Here is a 20,385-nt window from a genome sequence, read left to right on the forward strand (position 1 = left end):
GAGTACAACAGTCACCATGCGCACTTTACTCCATGGGAGTAATGTCTCAAACAGTCTACGCTTTGATCGTTCCCAGGAAGACCAGTAGTAGTTTCCGATGCACTTCTGGAGGCATCCTGTAATCTGTGGACTATCAGACTGTTGATGAAACACAGAAATTGCATCGGGATTGAATACAACAGTCACATTGCGCACTTTCCTCCATGGGAGTAATGTCTCAAACAGTATACGCTTTGATCGTTCCCTGGAAGACCAGTAGTAGTTTCCGATGCACATCTGGAGGCACTCTGTAATCTGTGGACTATCAGACTGTTGATGAAAGACAGAAATTCCATCGGGATTGAATACAACAATCACCATGCGCACTTCCCTCCATGGGAGTAATGTCTCAAACAGTCTACGCTTTGATCGTTCCCTGGAAGACCAGTAGTAGTTCCCGATGCACATCTGGAGGCATTCTGTAATCTGTGGACTATCAGAGTGTTGATGAACCACAGAAATTGTATTGGGATAAAATACAACAGTTACCATGCGCACTTTCCTCCATGGCGAGCAATGTCTCAAACAGTCTACGCGTTGATCGTTCCCTGGAAGACCAGCAGTAGTTTCCGAAGCACATCTGGAGGCATTCTGTAATCTGTTGACCTTCAAAGTGTTGATTAAACACAGAAATTGCATCGGGATTAAATACAGCGGTCACCATGCGCACTTTCCTCTATGGGAGTAATGTCTCAAACAGTCTACGTTTTGATCGTTCCCTGGAAAACCAGTGGTAGCTTACAATGCACATCTATAGGCATTCTGTAATCTGTGGACTATCAGAGTGTTGATGAAACACAGAAATTGCATCGGGATTGAATACAACAGTCACCTTGCGCAATTTCCTCCATGGGACAAATGTCTCAAACAGTCTACGCTTTGATCGTTCCCTGGAAGACCAGTAGTAGTTTCCGATGCACATCTGGAGGCATTCTGTAATCTGTGGGCTATCAGAGTGTTGATGAAACACAGAAATTGCATCGGGATTGAGTACAACAGTCACCATGCGCACTTTTTTCCATGGGAGTAATGTCTCAAACAGTCTACGCTTTGATCGTTCCCAGGAAGACCAGTAGTAGTTTCCGATGCACTTCTGGAGGCATCCTGTAATCTGTGGACTATCAAAGTGTTGATAAAACGCAGAAATTTAATCGGAATTGAATACAACAATCACCATGCGCACTTCCCTCCATGGGATTAATGTCTCAAACAGTCTACGCTTTGATCGTTCCCTGGAAGACCAGTAGTAGTTTCCGATGCACATCTGGAGGCATTCTGTAATCTGAGGACTATCAGACTGTTGATGAAACACAGAAATTCCATCGGGATTGAGTACAACAGCACCATGCGCACTTTCCTCCACGGGAGAAATGTCTCAAACAGTCTACGCTTTATTCGTTCCCTGGAAGACCAGTAGTAGTTTCCGATGGACATCTTTAGGCATTCTGTAATCTGTGGACTCTCAGAGTGTTGATGAAACACAGAAATTGCATCGGGATTGAATACAGCAGTCACCATGCGCACATTCCTCCATGGGAGTAATGTCTCAAACAGTCTACGCTTTGATCGTTCCCTGGAAGACCAGTGGTAGTTTCCGATGCACATCCGGAGGCATTCTGTAATCTGTGGACTATCAGAGTGTTGATGAACCACAGAAATTGCATTGGGATTAAATACAACCGTCACCATGCGCACTTTCCTCCATGGCGAGCAATGTCTCAAACAGTCTACGCTTTGATCGTTCCCTGCAAGACCAGTAGTAGTTTCCGATGCACATCTGGAGGCATTCTGTAATCTGTTGACCTTCAAAGTGTTGATTAAACACAGAAATTGCATCGGGATTGAATACAGCGGTCACCATGCGCACTTTCCTCCATGGGAGTAATGTCTCAAACAGTCTACGTTTTCATCGTTCCCTGGAAAACCAGTGGTAGCTTACGATGCACTTCTATAGGCATTTTGTAATCTGTGGACTATCAGAGTGTTGATGAAACACAGAAATTGCATCGGGATTGAATACAACAGTCACCTTGCGCACTTTCCTCCATGGGAGTAATGTCTCAAACAGTATACGCTTTGATCGTTCCCTGGAAGACCAGTAGTAGTTTCCGATGCACATCTGGAGGCACTCTGTAATCTGTGGACTATCAGACTGTTGATGAAAGACAGAAATTCCATCGGGATTGAATACAACATTCACCATGCGCACTTTCCTCAATGGGAGTAATGTCTCAAACAGTCTACGATTTGATCGTTCACTGGAAGACCAGTAGTAGTTTGCGATGCACATCTGGAGGCATTCTGTAATCTGTGGACTATACGACTGTTGATGAAACACAGAAATTGCATCGGGAATGAATACAACAGTCACCATGCGCACTTTCCTCCATGGGAGTAATGTGTCAAACAGTCTACGCTTTGATCGTTCCCTGGAAGACCAGTGGTAGCTTACGATGCACATCTATAGGCATTTTGAAATCTGTGGACTATCAGAGTGTTGATGAAATACAGAAATTGCATCGGGATTGAATACAACAGTCACCTTGCGCACTTTCCTCCATGGGAGTAATGTCTCAAACAGTCTACGCTTTGATCGTTCCCTGGAAGGCCAGTAGTAGTTTCCGATGCACAGCTGGAAGCATTCTGTAATCTGTGGACTATCAGACTGTTGATGAAACACAGAAATTCCATCGGGATTGAATACAACAGTCACCACGCGCATTTTCCTCCATGGGAGTAATATCTCAAACAGTCTACGCTTTGATCGTTCCCTGGAAGACCAGTAGTAGTTTCCGATGCACATCTGGAGGCATTCTGTAATCTGTGGACTAACAGAGTGTTGATGAACCACAGAAATTGCAATGGGATTAAATACAACAGTCACCATGCGCACTTTCCTCCATGGCTAGCAATGTCTCAAACAGTCTACGCTTTGATCGTTCCCTGCAAGACCAGTAGTAGTTTCCGATGCACATCTGGAGGCATTCTGTAATCTGTTGACCTTCAAAGTGTTGATTAAACACAGAAATTGCATCGGGATTGAATACAGCGGTCACCATGCGCACTTTCCTCCATGGGAGTAGTGTCTCAGTCTACGCTTTGATCGTTCCCTGGAAGACCAGTGGTAGTTTCCGATGCACATCTGGAGGCATTCTGTAATCTGTGGACTATCAGAGTGTTGATGAAACACAGAAATTGCATCGGGATTGAATACAACAGTCGCCATGCGCACTTTCCTCCATGGGAGTAATGTCTCAGACAGTCTACGCTTTGATCGTTCCCTGGAAGACCAGTAGTAGTTTCCGATGCACATCTGGAGGCATTCTGTAATCTGAGGACTATCAGACTGTTGATGAAACACAGAAATTCCATCGGGATTGAGTACAACAGCACCATGCGCAATTTCCTCCATGGGAGTAATGTGTCAAACAGTCTACGCTTTGATCGTTCCCTGGAAGACCAGTAGTAGTTTCCGATGCACATCTGGAGGCATTCTGTAATCTGTGGACTATAAGACTGTTGATGAAACACAGAAATTGCATCGGGATTGAATACAAATGTCACCATGCGCACTTTCCGCCACGGGAGCAATGTCTCAATGAGTTTACGCTTTGCTCGTTCCCTGGAAGACCAGTAGTAGTTTCCGATGCACATCTGGAGGCATTCTGTAATCTGAGGACTATCAGACTGTTGATGAAAAACAGAAATTGCATTGGGATTGAATACAACAGTCACCATGCGCACTTACCTTCAATGGAGCAGTGTCTCAAACAGTCTACGATTGATCGTTCCCTGGAAGACCAGCAGTAGTTTCCGATGCACATCTGGTGGCATTCTGTAATCTGTGGACCATCAGAGTGTTGGTGAAACACAGAAATTGCATCGGGATTGAATACAACAGTACCACGCGCACTTTCATCCACGGGAGTAATGTCTCAAACAGTTTACGCTTTGATCGATCCCTGGAAGACCACTAGTAGTTTCCGATGCACATCTGGTGGCATTCTGTAATCTGTGGACTATCAGAGTGTTGATGAAACACCGAAATTGCATCGGGATTGAATTCACCATGCGCACTTTCCTAAACGGGAGCAATGTCTCAAACAGTCTGCGCTTTGATTGTTCTCTGAAAGACCAGTAGTAGTTTCTGATGCACATCTGCTGGCATTCTGTAATCTGTGGACTATCAGAGTGTTGATGAAACACAGAAATTGCATCGCGATTGAATACAACAGTCACCATCTGGACTTTCCTCCTCGGGAGTAATGTCTCAAACAGTCTACGCTTTGATTGCTCTCTGGAAGACTAGTAGTAGTTTCCGATGCACATCTGGTGGCATTCTGTAATCTGTGGAATAACAGAGTGTTGATGAAACACAGAAATTGCATCGGGATTGAATACAAGAGTTACCATGCGCACTTTACTCCATGGGAGTAATGTCTCAAACAGTCTACGCTTTGATCGTTCCCAGGAAGACCAGTTGTAGTTTCCGATGCCCTTCTGGAAGCATTCTGTAATCTGTGGACTATCAAAGTGTTGATGAAACACAGAAATTGAATCGGAATTGAATACAACAATCACCATGCGCACTTCCCTAGATGGGAGTAATGTCTCAAAGAGTCTACGCTTTGATCGTTCCCTGGAAGACCAGAAGTAGTTTCCGATGCACATCTGGAGGTATTCTGTAATCTGTGGACTATCAGAGTGTTGATGAAACACACGAATTGCATCGGGAATGAATACAACAGTCGCCAAGCGCACTTTCCTCCATGGGAGTAGTGTCTCAAACAGTCTACGCTTTGATCGTTCCCTTGAAGACCAGTAGTAGTTTCCGCTGCACATCTGGAGGCATTCTGTAATCTGTGGACTATCAGAGTGTTGATGAACCACAGAAATTGCATTGGGATTAAATACAAAAGTCACCATGCGCACTTTCCTACATGGCGAGCAATGTCTCAAACAGTCTACGCTTTGATCGTTCCATGGAAGACCAGTAGTAGTTTCAGATGCACATCTGGAGGCATTCTGTAATCTGTTTACCTTCAAAGTGTTGATTAAACACAGAAACTGCATCGGGATTGAATACAGCGGTCACCATGCGCACTTTCCTCCATGGGAGTAATGGCTCAAACAGTCTACGTTTTGATCGTTCCCTGGAAAACCAGTGGTAGCTTACGACGCACATCTATAGGCATTCTGTAATCTGTGGACTATCAGAGTGTTGATGAAACACAGAAATTGCATCGGGATTGAATACAACAGTCACCTTGCGCACTTTCCTCCATGGGAGTAATGTCTCAAACAGTCTACGCTTTGATCGTTCCCTGGAAGACCAGTAGTAGTTTCCGATGCACATCTGGAGGCATTCTGTAATCTGTGGACTATAAGACTGTTGATGAAACACAGAAATTGCATCGGGATTGGATACAAATGTCACCATGCGCACTTTCCTCCACGGGAGCAATGTCTCAAAGAGTTTACGCTTTGCTCGTTCCCTGGAAGACCAGTAGTAGTTTCCGATGCACATCTGGAGGCATTCTGTAATGTGAGGACTATCAGACTGTTGATGAACCACAGAAATTGCATTGGGATTGAATACAACAGTCACCACGCGCACTTTCCTCCACGGGAGTAATGTCTCAAACAGTCAACGCTTTGATCGATCCCTGGAAGACCAGTAGTAGTTTCCGATGCACATCTGGTGGCATTCTGAAATCTGTGGACTTTCATAGTGTTGATGAAAAACAGAAATTGCAATGGGATTGAATACAACATTCACCATTCGCACTTTCGTCCATGGGAGTAATGTCTCAAACAGTCCACGCTTTGATCGTTCCCCGGAAGACCACAAATAGCTTCCGATGCACATCTGGTGTCCTTCTGTAATCTGTGGACTATCAGAGTGTGGATGAAACACAGAAATTGCATCGGGATTGAATACAACAGTCACCATGCGCACTTTCCTCAATGTGAGTAATGTCTTAAACAATTTACGACTTGATCGTTCCCTGGAAGACCAGTAGTAGTTTCCGATGCACAGCTGGTAGCATTCTGTAATCTGTGGACTATCAGAGTGATGATGAAACACAGAAATTGCATCGGGATTGAATTCACCAAGCGCACATTCCTAAACGGGAGTAATGTCTCAAACAGTTTACGCTTTGATTGTTCTCTGAAAGACCACTAGTAGTTTCTGATGCACATCTGCTGGCATTCTGTAATCTGTGGACTATCAGAGTGTTGATGAAACACAGCAATTGCATCGGGATTGAATACGACAGTCACCATCTGGACTTTCCTACTCGGGAGTAATGTCTCCAACAGTCTACGCTTTGATTGTTCTCTGGAAGACCAGTAGTAGTTTCCGATGCACATCTGGTGGCATTCTGTAATCTGTGGACTAACAGAGTGTTGATGAAACACAGAAATTAAAACGGGATTGAATACAACAGTTACCATGCGCACTTTACTCCATGGGAGTAATGTCTCAAACAGTCTACGCTTTGATCGTTCCCAGGAAGACCAGTTGTAGTTTCCGATGCACTTCTGGAGGCATTCTGTAATCTGTGGACTATCAAAGTGTTGATGAAACACAGAAATTGAATCGGAATTGAATACAACAATCACCATGCGCACTTCCCTAGATGGGAGTAATGTCTCAAACAGTCTACGCTTTGATCGTTCCCTGGAAGACCAGTAGTAGTTTCCGATGCACATCTGGAGGCATTCTGTAATCTGTTTACTATCAGACTGTTGATGAAACACAGAAATTCCATCGGGATTGAATACAACAGTCACCATGCGCACTTTCCTCCATGGGAGTAATGTGTCAAACAGTCTACGCTTTGATCGTTCCCTGGAAGACCAGTAGTAGTTTCCGATGCACATCTGGAGGCATTCTGTAATCTGTAGACTATCAGACTGTTGATGAAACACAGATATTCCATCGGGATTGAATACAACAGTCACCACGCGCATTTTCCTCCATGGGAGTACTGTCTCAAACAGTCTACGCTTTGATCGTTCCCTGGAAGACCAGTAGTAGTTTCCGATTCACATCTGGAGATATTCTGTAATCTGTGGACTCTCAGAGTGTTGATGAAACACAGATATTGCATCGGGATTGAATACAACAGTCACCATGAGCACTTTCCTCCATGGGATTAATGTCTCAAACAGTCTACGCTTTGATCGTTCCCTGGAAGACCAGTAGTAGTTTCCGATGCACATCTGGAGACATTCTGTAATCTGAGGACTATCAGACTGTTGATGAAACACAGAAATTCCATCGGGATTGAATACAACAGTCACCATGAGCACTTTCCTCCATGGGAATAATGTCTCAAACAGCCTACACTTTGATCGTTTCCTGGAAGACCAGTAGTAGTTTCCGATGCACATCTGGAGGCATTCTGTTATCCTTGGGCTATAAGACTGTTGATGAAACACAGAAATTGCATCGGGATTGGATACAAATGTCACCATGCGCACTTTCCTCCACGGGAGCAATGTCTCAAAGAGTTTACGCTTTGCTCGTTCCCTGGAAAACCAGTAGTAGTTTCCGATGCACATCTGGAGGCATTCTGTAATGTGAGGACTATCAGACTGTTTATGAACCACAGAAATTGCATTGGGATTGAATACAACAGTCACCACGCGCACTTTCCTCCACGGGAGTAATGTCTCAAACAGTCTACGCTTTGATCGATCCCTGGAAGACCAGTAGTAGTTTCCGATGCATATCTGGTGGCATTCTGAAATCTGTGGACTTTCAGAGTGTTGATGAAAAACAGAAATTGCAATGGGATTGAATACAACATTCACCATTCGCACTTTCGTCCATGGGAGTAATGTCTCAAACAGTCCACGCTTTGATCGTTTCCCGGAAGACCACAAATAGCTTCGGAAGCACATCTGGTGGCCTTCTGTAATCTGTGGACTATCAGAGTGTGGATGAAACACAGACATTGCATCGGGATCGAATACAACAGTCACCATGCGCACTTTCCTCAATGTGAGTAATGTCTCTAACAATTTACGACTTGATCGTTCCCTGGAAGACCAGTAGTAGTTTCCGATGCACAGCTGGTAGCATTCTGTAATCTGTGGACTATCAGAGTGTTGATGAAACACAGAAATTGCATCGGGATTGAATTCACCAAGCGCACTTTCCTAAACGGTAGTAATGTCTCAAGCAGTCTACGTTTTGATTGTTCTCTGGAAGACCAGTAGTAGTTTCCGATGCACATCAGGTGGCATTCTTTAATCTGTGGACTAACAGAGTGTTGATGAAACACAGAAATTGCATCGGGATTGAGTACAACAGTCACCATGCGCACTTTACTCCATGGGAGTAATGTCTCAAACAGTCTACGCCTTGATCGTTCCCAGGAAGACCAGTAGTTGTTTCCGATGCACTTCTGGAGGCATTCTGTAATCTGTGGACTATCAAAGTGTTGATGAAACACAGAAATTTAGTCGGAATTGAATACAACAATCACCATGCGCACTTCCCTCCATGGGAGTAATGTCTCAAACAGTCTACGCTTTGATCGTTCCCTGGAAGACCAGAAGTAGTTTCCGATGCACATCTGGAGGTATTCTGTAATCTGTGGACTATCAGAGTGTTGATGAAACACAGAAATTGCATCGGGATTGAATACACCAGTCGCCATGCGCACTTTCCTCCATGGGAGTAGTGCCTCAAACAGTCTACGCTTTGATCGTTCCCTTGAAGACCAGTAGTATTTCCCGATGCACATCTGGAGGCATTCTGTAATCTGTGGACTATCAGACTGTTGATGAAACACAGAAATTCCATCGGGATTGAATGCAACATTCACCACGCGCACTTTCCTCAATGGGAGTAATCTCTCAAACAGTCTACGATTGATCGTTCCCTGGAAGACCAGTAGTAGTTTCCGATGCACATCTTGTGGCATTCTGTAATCTGTGGACCATCAGAGTGTTGGTGAAACACAGAATTTCCATCGGGATTGAATACAACAGTCACCACGCGCACTTTCCTCCACGGGAGTAATGTCTCAAACAGTCTACGCTTTGATCGATCCCTGGAAGACCAGTAGTAGTTTCCGATGCACATCTGGTGGCATTCTGTAATCTGTGGACTGTCAGAGTGTTGATGAAAAACAGAAATTGCATCGGGATTAAATACAACATTCACCATTCGCACTTTCGTCCATGGGAGTAATGTCTCAAACAGTCCACGCTTTGATCAATCCCTGGAAGACCACAAATGGCTTCCGATGCACATCTGGTGGCCTTCTGTAATCTGTGGACTATCAGAGTGTTGATGAAACACAGAAATTGCATCGGGATTGAATACAACAGTCGCCATGCGCACTTTCCTCCATGGGAGTAGTGCCTCAAACAATCTACGCTTTGATCGTTCCCTTGAAGACCAGTAGTAGTTTCCGATGCACATCTGGAGGCATTCTGTAATCTGTGGACTATCAGAGTGTTGATGAACCACAGAAATTGCATTGGGATTAAATACTGCAGTCACCATGCGCACTTTCCTCCATGGCGAGCAATGTCTCAAACAGTCTACGCTTTGATCGTTCCCTGCAAGACCAGTAGTAGTTTCCGATGCACATCTGGAGGCATTCTGTAATCTGTGGACTCTCAGAGTGTTGATGAAACACAGAAATTGCATCGGGATTGAATACAGCAGTCACCATGCGCACTTTCCTCCATGGGAGTAATGTCTCAAACAGTCTACGTTTTGATCGTTCCCTGGAAGACCAGTGGTAGTTTCCGATGCACATCCGGAGGCATTCTGTAATCTTTGGACTATCAGAGTGTTGATGAACACAGAAATTGCATCGGGATTTAATACAACAGTCGCCATGCGCACTTTCCTCCATGGGAGTAATGTCTCAAACAGTCTACGCTTTGATCGTTCCCTGGAAGACCAGTAGTAGTTTCCGATGCACATCTGGAGGCATTCTGTAATCTGAGGACTATCAGACTGTTGATGAAACACAGAAATTCCATCGGGATTGAATACAACAGTCACCATGCGCACTTTCCTCCATGGGAGTAATGTCTCAAACAGTCTACGCTTTGATCGTTAACTGGAAGACCAGTAGTAGTTTCCGATGCACATCTGGAGGCATTCTGTAATCTGTGGACTATAAGACTGTTGATGAAACACAGAAATTGCATCGGGATTGAATACAAATGTCACCATGCGCACTTACCTTCAGGGGAGCAATGTCTCAAACAGTCTACGATTGATCGTTCCCTGGAAGACCAGTAGTAGTTTCCGATGCACATCTTGTGGCATTCTGTAATCTGTGGACCATCAGAGTGTTGGTGAAACACAGAATTTCCATCGGGATTGAATACAACAGTCACCACGCGCACTTTCCTCCACGGGAGTAATGTCTCAAACAGTCTACGCTTTGATCGATCCCTGGAAGACCAGTAGTAGTTTCCGATGCACATCTGGTGGCATTCTGTAATCTGTGGACTGTCAGAGTGTTGATGAAAAACAGAAATTGCATCGGGATTAAATACAACATTCACCATTCGCACTTTCGTCCATGGGAGTAATGTCTCAAACAGTCCACGCTTTGATCAATCCCTGGAAGACCACAAATGGCTTCCGATGCACATCTGGTGGCCTTCTGTAATCTGTGGACTATCAGAGTGTTGATGAAACACAGAAATTGCATCGGGATTGAATACAACAGTCGCCATGCGCACTTTCCTCCATGGGAGTAGTGCCTCAAACAGTCTACGCTTTGATCGTTCCCTTGAAGACCAGTAGTAGTTTCCGATGCACATCTGGAGGCATTCTGTAATCTGTGGACTATCAGAGTGTTGATGAACCACAGAAATTGCATTGGGATTAAATACTGCAGTCACCATGCGCACTTTCCTCCATGGCGAGCAATGTCTCAAACAGTCTACGCTTTGATCGTTCCCTGCAAGACCAGTAGTAGTTTCCGATGCACATCTGGAGGCATTCTGTAATCTGTTGACCTTCAAAGTGTTGATTAAACACAGAAATTGCATCGGCAATGAATACAACATTCACCATGCGCACTTTCCTCAATGGGAATAATGTCTCAAACAGTCTACGATTTGATCGTTCCCTGGAAGACCAGTAGTAGTTTGCGATGCACATCTGGAGGCATTCTGTAATCTGTGGACTATAAGACTGTTGATGAAACACAGAAATTGCATCGGGAAAGAATACAACAGTCACCATACGCACTTTCCTCCATGGGAGTAATGTGTCAAACAGTCTACGCTTTGATCGTTCCCTGGAAGACCAGTGGTAGCTTACGATGCACATCTATAGGCATTTTGTAATCTGTGGACTATCAGAGTTTTGATGAAACACAGAAATTGCATCGGGATTGAAAACAACAGTCACCATGCGCACTTTCCTCCATGGGAGTAATGTCTCAAACAGTCTACGCTTTGATTGTTCCCTGGAAGACCATTAGTAGTTTCCGATGCACATCTGGAGGCATTCTGTAATCTGTGGACAATCAGACTGTTGATGAAACACAGAAATTCCATCGGGATTGAATACAGCGGTCACCATGCGCACTTTCCTCCACCGGAGTAATGTCTCAAACAGTCTACGCTTTGATCGTTCCCTGGAAGACCAGTAGTAGTTTCCGATGCACATTTGGTGGCATTCTGTAATCTGTGGACTATCAGAGAGTTGATGAAACACAGAAATTGCATTGGGATGAATTCAACATGCGCACTTTCCTCCACTGGCGTAATGCCTCAAACAGTCTACGATTTTATTTTTCCCTGGAAGACCAGCAGTAGTTTCCGATGCACATCTGGTGGCATTCTGTAATCTGTGGTCTATCAGAGTGTTGATGAAACACAGAAAATGCATCGGGATTAAATACAACAGTCACCATGCGCACTTTCCTCCATGGGAGTAATGTCTCAAACAGTCTACGATTTGATCGGTCCCTGGAAGACCAGTAGTAGTTTCCGATGCACATCTGGAGGCATTCTGTAATCTGTGGACTATAAGACTGTTGATGAAACACAGAAATTGCATCGGGATGGAATACAACAGTCACCATGCGCACTTTCCTCCATGGGAGTAATGTCTCAAACAGTCTACGCTTTGATCGTTCCGTGGAAGACCAGTAGTAGTTTCCGATGCACATCTGGAGGCATTCTGTAATCTGTGGACTATAAGACTGTTGATGAAACACAGAAATTGCATCGGGATTGCATACAAACGTCACCATGCGCACTTTCCTCCATGGGAGTAATGTCTCAAACAGTCTACGCTTTGATCGTTCCCTGGAAGACCAGTAGTAGTTTCCGATGCACATCTATAGGCATTCTGTAATCTGTGGACCATCAGAGTGTTGATGAATCACAGAAATTGCATCGGGATTGAATACAACAGTCACCATGCGCACCTTCCTCAATGTGTGTAATGTCTCAAACAATTTACGCTTTGATCGTTCCCTGGAAGACCAGTAGTAGTTTCCGATGCACATTTGGTTTGCATTCTGTAATCTGTGGACTATCAGAGAGTTGATGAAACACAGAAATTGCATTGGGATGAATTCAACATGCGCACTTTCCTCCACTGGCGTAATGCCTCAAACAGTCTACGATTTTATTGTTCTCTGGAAGACCAGTAGTAGTTTCCGATGCACATCGGGTAGCATTTTGTAATCTGTGGACTATCAGAGTGTTGATGAAACACAGAAATTGCATCGGGATTGAACACAATAGTCACCATGCGCACTTTCCTCCACCGGAGTAATGTCTCAAACAGTCTACGCTTTGATCGTTCCCTGGAAGACCAGTAGTAGTTTCTGATGCACATTTGGTGGCATTCTGTAATCTGTGGACTATCAGAGAGTTGATGAAACACAGAAATTGCATTGGGATGAATTCAACATGCGCACTTTCCTCCACTGGCGTAATGCCTCAAACAGTCTACGATTTTATTGTTCTCTGGAAGACCAGTAGTTGTTTCTGATGTACATCTGGTAGCATTTTGTAATCTGTGGACTATCAGAGTGTTGATGAAACACAGAAATTGCATCGGGATTGAACACAATAGTCACCATGCGCACTTTCCTCCACCGGAGTAATGTCTCAAACAGTCTACGCTTTGATCGTTCCCTGGAAGACCAGTAGTAGTTTCCGATGCACATCTGGAGGCATTCTGTAATCTGTGGACTATCAGAGTGTTGATGAAATACAGAAATTGCATTGGGATTAAATACAACAGTCACCATGCGCACTTTCCTCCATGGCGAGCAATGGGTCAAACAGTCTACGCTTTGTACGTTCCCTGCAAGACCAGTAGTAGTTTCCGATGCACATCTGGAGGCATTCTGTAATCTGTTGACCTTCAAAGTGTTGATTAAACACAGAAATTGCATCGGGATTGAATACAGCGGTCACCATGCGCACTTTCCTCCATGGGAGTAATGTCTCAAACAGTCTACGTTTTGATCGTTCCCTGGAAAACCAGTGGTAGCCTACGATGCACATCTATAGGCATTTTGTAATCTGTGGACTATCAGAGTGATGATGAAACACAGAAATTGCATCGGGATTGAATACAACAGTCACCTTGCGCACTTTCCTCCATGGGAGTAATGTCTCAAACAGTCTACGCTTTGATCGTTCCCTGGAAGACCAGTAGTAGTTTCCGATGCACATCTGGAGGCATTCAGTAATCTGTGGACTATAAGACTGTTGATGAAACACAGAAATTCCATCGGGATTGAATACAGCGGTCACCATGCGCACTTTCCTCCACCGGAGTAATGTCTCAAACATTCTCCGCTTTGATCGTTCCCTGGAAGACCAGTAGTAGTTTCCGATGCACATTTGGTGGCACTCTGTAATCTGTGGACTATCAGAGAGTTGATGAAACACAGAAATTGCATTGGGATGAATTCAACATGCGCACTTTCCTCCACTGTCGTAATGCCTCAAACAGTCTACGATTTTATTTTTCCCTGGAAGACCAGCAGTAGTTTCCGATGCACATCTGGTGGCATTCTGTAATCTGTGGTCTATCAGAGTGTTGATGAAACACAGAAAATGCATCGGGATTAAATACAATAGTCACCATGCGCACTTTCCTCCATGGGAGTAATGTCTCAAACAGTCTACGATTTGATCGGTCCCTGGAAGACCAGTAGTAGTTTCCGATGCACATCTGGAGGCATTCTGTAATCTGTGGACTATAAGACTGTTGATGAAACACAGAAATTGCATCGGGATGGAATACAACAGTCACCATGCGCACTTTCCTCCATGGGAGTAATGTCTCAAACAGTCTACGCTTTGATCGTTCCCTGGAAGACCAGTAGTAGTTTCCGATGCACATCTGGAGCATTCTGTAATCTGTGGACTATAAGACTGTTGATGAAACACAGAAATTGCATCGGGATTGCATACAAACGTCACCATGCGCACTTTCCTCCATGGGAGTAATGTCTCAAACAGTCTACACTTTGATCGTTCCCTGGAAGACCAGTAGTAGTTTCCGATGCACATCTATAGGCATTCTGTAATCTGTGGACCATCAGAGTGTTGATGAATCACAGAAATTGCATCGGGATTGAATACAACAGTCACCATGCGCACCTTCCTCAATGTGTGTAATGTCTCAAACAATTTACGCTTTGATCGTTCCCTGGAAGACCAGTAGTAGTTTAAGATGCACATTTGGTTTGCATTCTGTAATCTGTGGACTATCAGAGAGTTGATGAGACACAGAAGTTGCATTGGGATGAATTCAACATGCGCACTTTCCTCCACTGGCGTAATGCCTCAAACAGTCTACGATTTTATTGTTCTCTGGAAGACCAGTAGTAGTTTCCGATGCACATCGGGTAGCATTTTGTAATCTGTGGACTATCAGAGTGTTGATGAAACACAGAAATTGCATCGGGATTGAATACAATAGTCACCATGCGCACTTTCCTCCACCGGAGTAATGTCTCAAACAGTCTACGCTTTGATCGTTCCCTGGAAGACCAGTAGTAGTTTCTGATGCACATTTGGTGGCATTCTGTAATCTGTGGACTATCAGAGAGTTGATGAAACACAGAAATTGCATTGGGATGAATTCAACATGCGCACTTTCCTCCACTGGCGTAATGCCTCAAACAGTCTACGATTTTATTGTTCTCTGGAAGACCAGTAGTTGTTTCCGATGTACATCTGGTAGCATTTTGTAATCTGTGGACTATCAGAGTGTTGATGAAACACAGAAATTGCATCGGGATTGAACACAATAGTCACCATGCGCACTTTCCTCCACCGGAGTAATGTCTCAATCAGTCTACGCTTTGATCGTTCCCTGGAAGACCAGCAGTAGTTTCCGATGCACATCTGGTGGCATTCTGTAATCTATGGACTATCAGAGTGTTGAAGAAAGAAAGAAATTGCATCGGCATTGAATACAACACTCACCATGCGCACTTTCCTCCATGGAAGTAATGTCTCAAACAGTCTACACTTTGATCGTTCCCTGGAAGACCAGTATTAGTTTCCGAAGCACATCTGGTGGCATTCTGTAATCTGTGGACCATCAGAGTATTGATGAAACACAGAAATTGCATCGGGATTAAATACAACAGTCACCACGCGCACTTTCCTCCAAGGGAGTAATGTCTCAAACAGTCTACGCTTTGATCGTTCCCTGGAAGACCAGTAGGAGTTTCCGATGCACATCTGGTGGCATTCTGTTATCTGTGGTCTATCAGAGTGTTGATGAAACACAGAAAATGCATCGGGATTAAATACAACAGACACCATGCGCACTTTCCTCCATGGGAGTAATGTCTCAAACAGTCTACGATTTGATCGTTCCCTGGAAGACCAGTAGTAGTTTCCGATGCACATCTGGAGGCATTCTGTAATCTGTGGACTATAAGACTGTTGATGAAACACAGAAATTGCATCGGGATGGAATACAACAGTCACCATGCGCACTTTCCTCCATGGGAGTAATGTCTCAAACAGTCTACGCTTTGATCGTTCCCTGGAAGACCAGTAGTAGTTTCCGATGCACATCTGGAGGCATTCTGTAATCTGTGGACTATAAGACTGTTGATGAAACACAGAAATTGCATCGGGATTGAATACAAACGTCACCATGCGCACTTACCTTCAAGGGAGCAATGTCTCAAACAGTCTACGATTGATCGTTCGCTGGAAGACCAGTAGTAGTTTCCGATGCACATCTGGTGGCATTCTGTAATCTGTGGACCATCAGAGTGTTGGTGAAACACAGAAATTCCATCGGGATTGAATACAACAGTCACCACGCGCACTTTCCTCCATGGGAGTAATGTCTCAAAGAGTCTACGCTTTGATCGATCCCTGGAAGACCAGTAGTAGTTTCCGATGCACATCTGGTGGCATTCTGTAATCTGTGGACTGTCAGAGTGTTGATGAAAAACAGAAATTGCATCGGGATTGAATACAACATTCACCATTTGCACTTTCGTCCATGGGATTAATGTCTCAAACAGTCCACGCTTTGATCGTTCCCTGGAAGACCACAAATAGCTTCCGATGCACATCTGGTGGCCTTCTGTAATCTGTGGACTATCAGAGTGTTGATGAAACACAGAAATTGCATCGGGATTGAATACAACAGTCGCCATGCGCACTTTCCTCCATGGGAGTAGTGCCTCAAACAGTCTACGCTTTGATCGTTCCCTTGAAGACCAGTAGTAGTTTCCGATGCACATCTGGAGGCATTCTGTAATCTGTGGACTATCAGAGTGTTGATGAACCAGAGAAATAGCATTGGGATTAAATACAACAGTCACCATGCGCACTTTCCTCCATGGCGAACAATGTCTCAAACAGTCTACGCTTTGATCGTTCCCTGCAAGACCAGTAGTAGTTTCCGATGCACATCTGGAGGCATTCTGTAATCTGTTGACCTTCAAAGTGTTGATTAAACACAGAAATTGCATCGGGATTGAATACAGCGGTCACCATGCGCACTTTCCTCCATGGGAGTTATGTCTCAAACAGTCTACGTTTTGATCGTTCCCTGGAAAACCAGTGGTAGCTTACGATGCACATCTATAGACATTTTGTAATCTGTGGACTATCAGAGTGTTGATTAAACACAGAAATTGCATCGGGATTGAATACAACAGTCACCTTGCGCACTTTCCTCCATGGGAGTAATGTCTCAAACAGTATACGCTTTGATCGTTCCCTGGAAGACCAGTAGTAGTTTCCTATGCACATCTGGAGGCATTCTGTAATCTGTGGACTATCAGACTGTTGATGAAACACAGAAATTCCATCGGGATTGAATACAACATTCACCATGCGCACTTTCCTCAATGGGAGTAATGTCTCAAACAGTCTACGATTTGATCTTTCCCTGGAAGACCAGTAGTAGTTTGCGATGCACATCTGGAGGCATTCTGTAATCTGTGGACTATAAGACTGTTGATGAAACACAGAAATTGCATCGGGAATGAATACAACAGTCACCATGCGCACTTTCCTCCATGGGAGCAATGTGTCAAACAGTCTATGCTTTGATCGTTCCCTGGAAGACCAGTGGTAGCTTACGATGCACATCTATAGGCATTTTGTAATCTGTGGACTATCAGAGTGTTGATGAAACACAGAAATTGCATCGGGATTGAATACAACAGTCACCTTGCGCACTTTCCTCCATGGGAGTAATGTCTCAAACAGTCTACGCTTTGATCGTTCCCTGGAAGACCAGTAGTAGTTTCCGATGCACATCTGGAGGCATTCTGTAATCTTTGGACTATCAGACTGTTGATGAAACACAGAAATTCCATCGGGATTGAATACAACAGTCACCACGCGCATTTTCCTCCATGGGAGTAATGTCTCAAACAGTCTACGCTTCGATCGTTCCCTGGAAGACCAGTAGTAGTTTCCGATGCACATCTTGAGGCATTCTGTAATCTGTGGACTAACAGAGTGATGATGAACCACAGAAATTGCATTGGGATTAAATACAACAGTCACCATGCGCACTTTCCTCCATGGCGAACAATGTCTCAAACAGTCTACGCTTTGATCGTTCCCTGCAAGACCAGTAGTAGTTTCCGATGCACATCTGGAGGCATTCTGTAATCTGTTGACCTTCAAAGTGTTGATTAAACACAGAAATTGCATCGGGATTGAATACAGCGGTCACCATGCGCACTTTCATCCATGGGAGTTATGTCTCAAACAGTCTACGCTTTGATCGTTCCCTGGAAAACCAGTGGTAGCTTACGTTGCACATCTATAGGCATTTTGTAATCTGTGGACTATCAGAGTGTTGATTAAACTGAGAAATTGCATCGGGATTGAATACAACAGTCACCTTGCGCACTTTCCTCCATGGGAGTAATGTCTCAAACAGTATACGCTTTGATCGTTCCCTGGAAGACCAGTAGTAGTTTCCGATGCACATCTCGAGGCATTCTGTAATCTGTGGACTATCAGACTGTTGATGAAACACAGAAATTCCATCGGGATTGAATACAACATTCACCATGCGCACTTTCCTCAATGGGAGTAATGTCTCAAACAGTCTACGATTTGATCGTTCCCTGGAAGACCAGTAGTAGTTTGCGATGCACATCTGGAGGCATTCTGTAATCTGTGGACTATAAGACTGTTTATGAAACACAGAAATTGCATCGGGAATGAATACAACAGTCACCATGCGCACTTTCCTCCATGGGAGTAATGTGTCAAACAGTCTATGCTTTGATCGTTCCCTGGAAGACCAGTGGTAGCTTACGATGCACATCTATAGGCATTCTGTAATCTGTGGACTATCAGAGAGTTGATGAAACACAGAAATTGCATTGGGATGAATTCAACATGCGCACTTTCCTCCACTGGCGTAATGCCTCAGACAGTCTACGATTTTATTGTTCTCTGGAAGACCAGTAGTTGTTTCCGATGCACATCTGGTAGCATTTTGTAATCTGTGGACTATCAGAGTGTTGATGAAACACATAAATTGCATCGGGATTGAACACAATAGTCACCATGCGCACTTTCCTCCACCGGAGTAATGTCTCAAACAGTCTACGCTTTGATCGTTCCCTGGAAGACCAGCAGTAGTTTCCGATGCACATCTGGTGGCATTCTGTAATCTGTGGACTATAAGACTGTTGATGAAACACAGATATTGCATCGGGATGGAATACAACAGTCACCATGCGCACTTTCCTCCATGGGAGTAATGTCTCAAACAGTCTACGCTTTGATCGTACCCTGGAAGACCAGTAGTAGTTTCCGATGCACATCTGGAGGCATTCTGTAATCTGTGGACTATAAGACTGTTGATGAAACACAGAAATTGCATCGGGATTGAATACAAACGTCACCATGCGCACTTTCCTCCATGGGAGTAATGTCTCAAACAGTCTACGCTTTGATCGTTCCCTGGAAGACCAGTAGTAGTTTCCGATGCACATCTGGAGGCATTCTGTAATCTGTGGACTATCAGACTGTTGATGAAACACAGAAATTCCATCGGGATTGAATACAGCGGTCACCATGCGCACTTTCCTCCATGGGAGTAATGTCTCAAACAGTCTACGCTTTGATCGTTCCCTGGAAGACCAGTAGTAGTTTCCGATGCACATCTGGAGGCATTCTGTAATCTGTGGAATATAAGACTGTTGATGAAACACAGAAATTGCATCGGGATTGAATACAACAGTCACCATGCGCACCTTCCTCAATGTGTGTAATGTCTCAAACAATTTACGCTTTGATCGTTCCCTGGAAGACCAGTAGTAGTTTCCGATTCACATTTGGTTTGCATTCTGTAATCTGTGTACTATCAGAGAGTTGATGAAACACAGAAATTGCATTGGGATGAATTCAACATGCGCACTTTCCTCCACTGGCGTAATGCCTCAAACGGTCTACGATTTTATTGTTCTCTGGAAGACCAGTAGTAGTTTCCGATGCACATCTGGTAGCATTTTGTAATCTGTGGACTATCAGAGTGTTGATGAAACACAGAAATTGCATCGGGATTGAATACAATAGTCACAATGCGCACTTTCCTCCACCGGAGTAATGTCTCAAACAGTCTACGCTTTGATCGTTCCCTGGAGGACCAGTAGTAGTCTCCGATGCACATTTGGTGGCATTCTGTAATCTGTGGACTATCAGAGAGTTGATGAAACACAGAAATTGCATTGGGATGAATTCAACATGCGCACTTTCCTCCACTGGCGTAATGCCTCAAACAGTCTACGATTTTATTGTTCTCTGGAAGACCAGTAGTTGTTTCCGATGCACATCTGGTAGCATGTTGTAATCTGTGGA

This window comes from Schistocerca gregaria, unplaced genomic scaffold, assembly GCF_023897955.1.
Source record: "Schistocerca gregaria isolate iqSchGreg1 unplaced genomic scaffold, iqSchGreg1.2 ptg000169l, whole genome shotgun sequence".
Lineage (NCBI taxonomy): Eukaryota > Metazoa > Arthropoda > Insecta > Orthoptera > Acrididae > Schistocerca > Schistocerca gregaria.